Genomic DNA, 9,446 nt, shown 5'->3' on the forward strand with positions numbered 1-9,446 from the left:
CAATGTGGCATAAATGGGAAGGACATTCAGTTAAACAGAAAAGAAACTTGAAACTTGTTGGACATTGACAGGTGTTTGGAACAACTTTATTCACACTCAAAATGCATCATAAAATGTGGAGAACATTGTCAAACATTAAAGAAAAAAAATTTTTTTAAGACAAACTGATATTTTACCAAGAACCTTCTGTTGATGTTTTTAAAGGCATAGATTTTAAAGGCATATATTCAGAGAGAAAAAAACATTCAGATTGCCTCCAGCATTGCTACTGTTGTCAAGCTAACACCACCATGTCTCTTGATCACTTTATCAAAGGATAAATTTAAAAATCATAAAGTAAAGGATAAGCAAAGTACAATGATTTCATTTGATTGTTAAAGATTATTAACGACTAAACTATGTTGGAGCTGCCAAAAAGACTCTCAGAGAAATGAAAATCATTTTCTATCCATGAACAGATCCACAAAGGTCTTACAGTTGTCAAGATTAATAGCTATTCCTATTCAAACATTAGCACACAGATTTTTTTTTTTTTTAAGATGCCTAAATCAGAACATAAGATTTTGGATCCCAAATTAACTCCCAACCAATCTTATAACCTCTGTGTCAGCTTTCTCATATTAAAAAATGTGAAGAAGAAAGTGTGACCACATAGCATGTTGTGAAATGTTGGCTATAAGCTATTTGGAAATGTAATGTTGGCTATTTATAGTCAACAAAGAAAGCTTCTCTAAAGCTTTTGTGGTAGAATTGAAAAAAAATCTTCATTTACCAAGTAGTGGAAAGATAGAAGTAAAAGTATAATTCATCAAATGTTTCTCCACCTGGATCTCCTGAGAACTTGGGTATGTTTTTGTGCAGTGCTTGCACTGCTGAATCATCAAACCACTTCTGTTTTTAGCTACATGAAATGCATTATTTAACTTCAGCTTGTTTTTCAAATTATATTTATGTGGGACATTAAAATTTAACTGCCACACATTTGTCATCAGACAGCTGTGATTGCAAGTAGGGAAGTTAAAAAAACAAAAACAAAACAAACAAACAACAAAAAAACTCAAAAGTTAATTTAATCTTGATCCAACGGGTATACCATGAATGGGTTACATTCCCATGATACAATTAAACCAGTTCAGGGAATGGCCTTATAGGAAATCATTCCAATTAGGTAAGAATTTTTCTTGCTGATGTTGTTTTTGGTTGGTTGGTTGGTTGATTGGTTTGGTGTGGGAAGTATAAGGCAGAGGGGAAGAAGAGTGTTTATGGTTTTACCAATAATTTAATGGTGAAAGCTCTGAAAATACAAAGTGATGGAACTTTGAGCCAAGCCACAACATCACAACAAATCGAACTTTCAAATCTTTATACAAAGAAAAAGCAAGAAAACAAGCCAGACTGGTGATGTTTGATCCTAGGCTGGAAGCACAGGTTATGTAGGGATCTGTGAATTGGTTTGAACCCATTCCACAGTCAGAGCTGCCATTTGTCAACTGCATGTTATTAGTCATAGTGAATCACACCAAAGAAATGTGGCTGAGCCCCCATGCACTTTATGTTTTCTGGGCTGTAATGTAAGTAGAAAGGAGCTCTGGTAGCATAGTGGTTATGAATCAGGCTGCGAACGTCAAGTTTAGCAGTTCGAAACTACCAGCTGTTCCACGGGAGAAAGATGAGGCTTTCTGTTCCCGTAAAGATTTACAGCCTCGGAAACCCTATACAGGGTCACTATGAGTCGGAACTGACTCCACAGCACATAACCACAACAACAAATGCAAGTAGATACACAAATAACTGGTAGAAATGCAGTAGTAACAAACTCATTTCGAAAAGACATAATTTTTAATACAGCAAATTGCCTTGACAATGCAATCTATATGATATTGTAGTTACTTTAGTCCTGTCCTGAGAGCTTAGCATCCAGTGGAGGAATATGTACTCTTATAGATGATTCAACTTATGTAAGAAATGTCTGGTTGACTACATTGAGTCTCAACCAAGTTTTAACTCAGGCCACGTTGCCTGGAGCTTCAGAAGGGAAAACATTTGGGCCTTGCAAAAACAGCTTGAAATTAATATCCTCTGATCCAAAGTAAGAGAACAACCACTTAAAGAAAATAAAATTAAAATGAGTTCCTCAGCTGTGAGCAGCTGCCCTCGCTAAACTGGAAAATCCACTTTTGTTGCGGGAATAGAAAAGTTCTTAGCCTAAGGTAGGGTGGAAAGGGCATATCGTCAGACTGAAGTGGATTTTGTTATGAAACTTATAAAATGTTAGTATGTCAATTTGAGATCACTTTGTTATAATTATTTTCATTATGTATTCTGACCTCAAAATAATTCTATTTATTATTCATTAGAATGACAGAATTATGTGGACATTTCAAGGGTGCTTAATAAGTCAGTCCTATTAGCCAATGTCTGTGACTTCCTGTTCTCTCTTTGACTGTAGTAATTTGTCCAAGTCCACATATTAAATGAAACATATAAATAAAATGAGAAGTCAAAGCCATCATTCAGGTTTCTGTTCAGACTGCTTAGCACTGAAACACCCAGTCATCAATTTCTTATAAAATTGCTTATATAGTATCTTGCACTTAGAACGAAGCACAAGATAAATACAATCTGTGTAGGCAGTCAATATAAATAATTCAGTATACTAAAACTGTGTCAGTTAACCAGCCATTCCCTGATCTTTCCTTCACTTTGGATTCAGTACAGTGGACCTTTATTTAAGTCACATTTGAACAGCAATTCAAGAGAATCAACCTTACTCCTTTGCGTCCCCCTCCCCCACAGTTAATAAGAAAGATTCCATTGAGGACACTGACACCGCATGGGAAATCACAAGTACTTTTGTGTTCAAGGAGCACTGCAAAAGAACATTAAGAGAATTACACTTTTATACAAAGACAAGACTAGGTATATGCACAGATGCATAGAACACACAGAAATAGATGGGAAGAGGAGGGAAGGGGCATCACTTACTATACAGTTGTGAAGTGCGGTCGAGTCGATTCCGACCCCTAGCAACTCTGTGTAGGGTATCCGAGGAGCAGCTGGTGAGCTTGAACCACCGACCTTGCAGCTCAAATGGCTTTGCAGTCTGGTGCATTAACCCACAGTGCCACACCAGCAACACTCTTACTAGACAGTTGTTGTTAAGTGCCGTGGAGTTGATTCCGACCCATAGCGACCCTGTTTAGGGTTTCTAAGGAGCAGCTGGTGAGCTTAACCACTAAACTTACAGTTCAAACGACTTTGTAGTCTGACGCATTAGCCCACAGTGCCACACGGTAGCCACACATTAATTCAGGCAATACACAAACTGGGGAAGACAGCACAACTTGGCCAAGATCAAAGAAAACACTGTGAGGACTACAATAGCAAATGCTGTAACATGCAATTTGCAACTCCTAGGCAGTGGTTCAAGTTCACTAGCCGGTCCTTGGAAACCCTATACAGGGTCGCTATGGGTTGTAAACGACTCCGCAGCACTTAACAGCAACAGTGTGGCGCTGTAGCGTAGTGGTTACGAATCGGGCTGCAAACCTCAAGGTCAGCAGTTCAAACTACCAGCTGTTCTGCAGGAGAAAAATGAGGCTTTCTGCTCCCGTAAAGATTTACAGCCTCGGAAACCCTGTACAGGGTTGCTATGAGTCGGAACTGACTCCACGGCACATAACCACCAGTGTGGCGCTGTAGGACCAGCACTGGACTTCGAACCACAAAGTCAGCAGTTCCAACTTACCAGCTCCTTGTAAACCCTATGAGTCGGAACCAACTTGGTGGCACTTAAAAACAATAATATGCAACTTGCAACAATAGTAATAATAAGCAACAAAGCATGAGTGGTTGCATAGGTAGATATGTATGCTGTTAAAATGTGGGAAGGCATATGGGAGTATGTGACGTGCATATATATATTTGTGGATCTATAGCTATATAATACATACTTGTATATGCTGCATGTATATCCATGTTTATAATAAAGCACATAGATGGCACAGTTAGGGATACTTCCTAGACATATCCAGACACCTCATGGAATTGATTTACTGGGTTTGAAAGCTCAGTACTATAATCTCGTGGGAGAATTAGGTCAATTGGCATAACTTAATATATAAAGATTGTTCTGCAGCCTGGTTTGGTACAAAAAAGGAGTGGATGAAACTAAAAACTAAAGAATTAATGGTCCACACGAACCACAGTCTCTTCTAGCCTGAGGCCAAACTAGATGGTACCAATACCAACCATCTGACCTAGGAACACAATAGAAGGCCCTGGTTAGAGTAGGAGAGAAATGCAGAACAGAACGCAAATTAATAAAAAAAAAGACCAGACTGACTGGATGGTAGAGACTAGAAAAACCCTCGAGACTATCACCCTAACATATCTTGTAACCTGGAACGGAAGCCACTCCTTGAGGTCACATTTCAGCCTAAAAATAGACTGGCTTATAAAATAAACAATGACACCTGCAAGGAAACGTGCCTCTTTAAACAACGGTACCTGATGGATGGATGGATGGATGAGTGGAAATGCGGAAGGCGCGGTGGAAATGGTGAGAGTGGAGATTGCAACCAATGTCATGAAGCGATCTGCGTATGCATTGTTGAATGAGAATCTAGTTTTCTATGTAAACCTTCAACCTAAAACGCAATCAGTTTTTTAAAGAGTATTACATATGAAGTTAACCAGACTGGGGAAGGTAAGTATATGCAATTATCTTAGGGATAGGCATACAAGAAAAATAATTTCAGGAAAATCTTGTTTATCTTATTTGAAAGCTTTGACATCAATTGCAGGGTTCTTTGAATGATACCACACTGCCCTTTTCAATGTGTATAATTACTATAAAAAGCATCGATATAAAACAACAGATTGTAAAATTCATTTCACTTCAGACATTTCCTATAGGAAAAATATGTCCTCACTTAAAGAGCTTATATTCTAGGAGGAACAGTGAAAATATAAGCATCTATTTATGATGTGTTTGGGTAAATTTGAGGATTAAGGTATTTGTTCTAGTATTTAGAAGCATCAAAAAGGAGTACCCAGCCCCTCATGGCCCAAAGGTGAAAGAAATGGAACAAAGTAACAGAAAAGTAGAAAAAGCAAGCAGGAAATAGAAGAGTTAGACAATTTTAAGATCAGGGATAGGGAGCAGGTATATAAATTGCACTATTCTGTTCAGTTGTATTTTACTGTTTTATGTATCATGTACCAGTTAGGGTTTATAATCTATATAGCTATATTTTAATCAACACTTCCTTTATATATCTTATCATCATAAGGATATTTGTCCATTTATTTGTTTAAATGTTCAAACAAATTTTGTCGAATTTGTTGATTGTATCTTCTCCATGCATGTACAAGAGTCAGTGGCATTATTTAATAACATCAATAGTCTCTACACATCTCTCTCCCTCCACTCCAGGATTCTAATGCCGTTTGTAAAAACCTGCCTCGTGGTCCTGCCTTCTGTGCATACAATATGGAAGAGTGTGATGGATATTGTCATTGCGCCATTGTGTACAAGCATAGGACGCAGCTTCTCTTCTGTCAGCCTGCAGCTGAGCCACGACTGAACACGTAGACCCCAGGTCTGGAGATTTGGATTCTGTTAAGACTCCTTTATTGTTATAACACAGAAGCACTACTGTTCTGTTCGTCTTCCAACTCTTCTAATTAGGAAAACCCTTAAAATGTACAACTCCATTAAGAAATGTTTATTGGCAGATCTTCTCAAATAATGCTTTTATAATTAACAGACAAGGATTTCCTACCTAACTTTACTGCCAGAATTAGTCAGTAGGTTGGCAACACTTTAATTTTAACAGCAAAACAGTTTTTGCTTTCAAACAAAGGTATACATTTAAAAGTGATAAATTTGTAATGATCATGGGACATAGCTCTACAAGCTCTACAATAGTTTTCTGCACAATTGCCAATAAAAATGAGACTTTTTAAGAAAAAAAAAATCACAGATTAGTACTTTTCAAATTGCCTTTACAGACAAATTCTTAGAGTTCGAGAAAAGATAAAGATCCTAGAAATAACAACGATGAAGCATGTTGTGTCATTGAGTGCTGTTGAGTCAGTTCCCATTCATGGCAACCCTGTACATGGTTTCTAAGAAGCAGCTTGTGGGTTTGAACCACTAACCTTGTGGTTAGCAGTCCAGTGCATATCCTACAGTACCACGTCAGGACAGAAGCATACAGTGGTGACAATAGCTATCAAATATAGTAAAATGAATAAATGTGAAAATAGATTCCTGCAAATGTATTCCTTTAAATGAGGTATTATTAACCTACAGGCCTATTTAACAAGGATTTTCATTTTTTGTATATTTTGTATTTAATGTAAATGTTGCTCTAATCAGTTGGCTTCAAAGTGCTTTTATTGTGTTTTTTATCTTGTTGAAATAATATATAGAATGAATAAATGCATCCCTCACAAGGAATTAAATGATAATATTGCACTGTCTACGTAAGCATGCATGTCTTATTTTGAAATAGAATATGCAATGTTTTCCTTTATAGATTTTTCTAAGCAAAATCTTGCAACATTTTAGGATTGATATGTATTTTAAAATCATCCATATCTGATTGGTATTTTGTGATCTAGAAGATGTTCTCTCTCGTGTAGTTGGGAATGACATCTGTATTCTGCGTTCCTGTTAATGTTTCTCTTTTTCTTCGAGTAATTTTGGTGCTATTTATTAACAGTGTACAAGACAGGCTACTTCTAGCACTTAGTACAGTTTTAGCTACAATGAGAGATGGAGAGTAGAGCTGTTAACTTCTTGTTGAATCCATGCTACTGAACTAAATAGTATAAACTAACAGCTGCAAACTTCAAGATGTTTATATGAGTTTTGTAACACAGTGTAAAATTATTCTTATCATTTTTGAATTGAAGAGTCCTATTTCTGTGTTACGAGTCACTCTTGGCTTAAAAAGACCCATATTCTGCAGTGATGTTGTTGTTGCGAAGTCCCGTGGAGTCACTTCTGACTCATAGTACCGCTCTACAGAGTTTACGAGGAGCTGTTCAAACTGACCTTATATACAAGTGCTTATCCTCCAGCACCACACCAGGGCTCCGAAATGATAGGCATGTACAAAAAAAATGTATGTGGATTTTAAACAAATTTTCTATAATGTTCACACCTTAAAAGTGTGCCCATCATAATTATTCAAATGTCAGACCCTGAATTTGCACTCTTTTGGATATTTTCATAGGTAAGAACTCTCCCTCCAATAACACTTAGCTTGATTTTTAGAATAATCAAGAATGGTCAATATAAAAAATGATCGAACTGGAATACTATTGGGGACCAAAGTGCAAATGATTAAATCACGAAACTCTTATCTTTTTAAAGGTAGTTATAAAAGAGACATTTTAAAGCATCCGCAGAAAGATTCTGAAGATGATTACCCATCGCTTTAGCAATACTATTCATCTGGTAACAGAGATTCTATGAGGTAGTTTAAAGGTCAACCAGTATCATGACTTTATAGGTATACTTTGCATTAAAATTGTTTCTAGAATGTTTTGATGTGCTGGTTGGCCAAATGTATGTGATGAATCAAATATCTACTGTCATAAATCACAAACTTTTATATTTTCAAGTAGTGACATGCAAATTTTAAGGCCTAAGTAGACTGACATGTAACAAATTTTTCTACCTTTTAACAATTGATTCATATCATTTCTTTAATTTTGAAGAGCATTGATTACTTTCAAAATAGATTTTTATTGAGATTTTCTATTGTTTTATATAAAACATTCAAATTTTATAGCAAGTGTGTCCAGGTTTCATGTTGGGTCTTTAATTATTTGAGGGGAGGGGCAGGTAATAAGGAGACTTCCTAATTATTCACAATAAACTTTCTAAAAATCCACAAAATGTGTTGAATGCCTTTTTTCCAATTATCTTTTTTTGTAGATACATATATTTTGTGTATACATATATATAAAACAAAAATTTGCCATTTTAACCATTTTTACATGTATAATCCCTCCACTCCTCAAGATGCACAGTCGTTACCAATATCTCTTTCCATAACTTTTTTTCTCTCTCTCCTTTCTTTATTTGCCCCTTTCTTTCCTTTTCCATTTTTTACTTATGGGAAAGTTCCCAAATGTTTGTCCTAATAAGAAAATAAATATACATTGTTTCCCGTCTTGTACATGAAAAGAAGAAAACAATTTCCTTTTTTCTTCTTCTTTTTTCCTTCCTTTTCTTTTTAACTGCCTTCCCTATCTCATAAGTAGTTAGCATGCATCTACTCTACCCAGTGAATAGTTTTCCCTTCCTTCCTACCCTGGTGACAATCAGAGAAAGTTTATTACAGAATGAAAACCTCTTTTTAACTTTTACAGTTATTGTCTCGGACAATTTCTGTCACTTTGCCACCAACTAATTTCATTCAGCATGTCCTTAAGTTCCTCCATGTTATGCAGTGTTTTGCAGATTCAATGTTGCATAATATTCCAGTGTGTGTATGCACCAAAGTTTGTTCAATTATTCCTCTGCTGATGGGCTGTCTCCATCTTTTTGCTATTGTGCATAACACTTTAATGAACATGGGTGTGCATGTATCCTTGTCGTGGCTCTTATTTCTTGAGGATACATACCAACTAGAGAGACTGCTAGTTCATATGGTATTTCTGTTTCCAACCTTCTGAGAAAGTGCTGTACCATTTTCCACACAGCTGCACCATTTTACAGTCCCACTGGTAGTGTAGATTGAATGCTTTGATTAGTTTAAATATAGAACTGATCTATAAGAACCTTTTCAAACAAGCTTTTACCATCTTAAAATCTCATCATACATAATAAATGCATGAGTTAATGTTAATTCAGGAATGCATTTGTGGAAAATTATGAGATTGGTAATTCCTTCTTTTCCCAACACTTAAAGAGATTCCATATACATTTTTGTAATTTGATGATTAGTATGAAATGACCCGTTCACAATAAACCCACAATATTTCACCCTTTTATGAAGTAGACTCTTCTTGCTAATCCTAAATAAACTTACGTTTCTGTTTTCAATTTTTTAAATATTAAAGTAATAACAATATAAATCACATGCACTTGGATACCTGAACCACAAATCTAGAGTAGAGTCTAAAATTCGTTTTGGAAGTGAGTATGTGAAGAGTAGTTGCTGATCTTGGCATAGATTTTCTCAGTTAATCTGGGAAAGTGACCAACCTTAAATAATATAAAGCAGGGATTTGTGGGTTTTTTATGTTCTTAGTAGGTTTAAAGAACTTTTGGATAGTGATCCATATCCCATTAGTTTCTTTTGATGCCTTTCTTAGAAATCTGTTAGTGTGTACTAGGAAGAAACCTGCTCTGTGGGTCAGGCGTCTGGGTTCTAGTCTAAACAATGTCATTACTGAAGGATGTCACTTCCAAATGGCTTAAT

General features: G+C 36.1%; 1 pseudogene; it reads left to right on the forward strand.

The window, feature by feature from the left end:
• The first annotated feature begins 4,528 nt into the window (after positions 1–4,528).
• On the forward strand, positions 4,529–5,692 carry LOC102818725 (annotated as a pseudogene).
• Positions 5,693–9,446: the final 3,754 nt, after the last annotated feature.

This window comes from Chrysochloris asiatica, unplaced genomic scaffold (genome assembly GCF_000296735.1).
Source record: "Chrysochloris asiatica unplaced genomic scaffold, ChrAsi1.0 scaffold00032, whole genome shotgun sequence".
NCBI lineage: Eukaryota > Metazoa > Chordata > Mammalia > Afrosoricida > Chrysochloridae > Chrysochloris > Chrysochloris asiatica.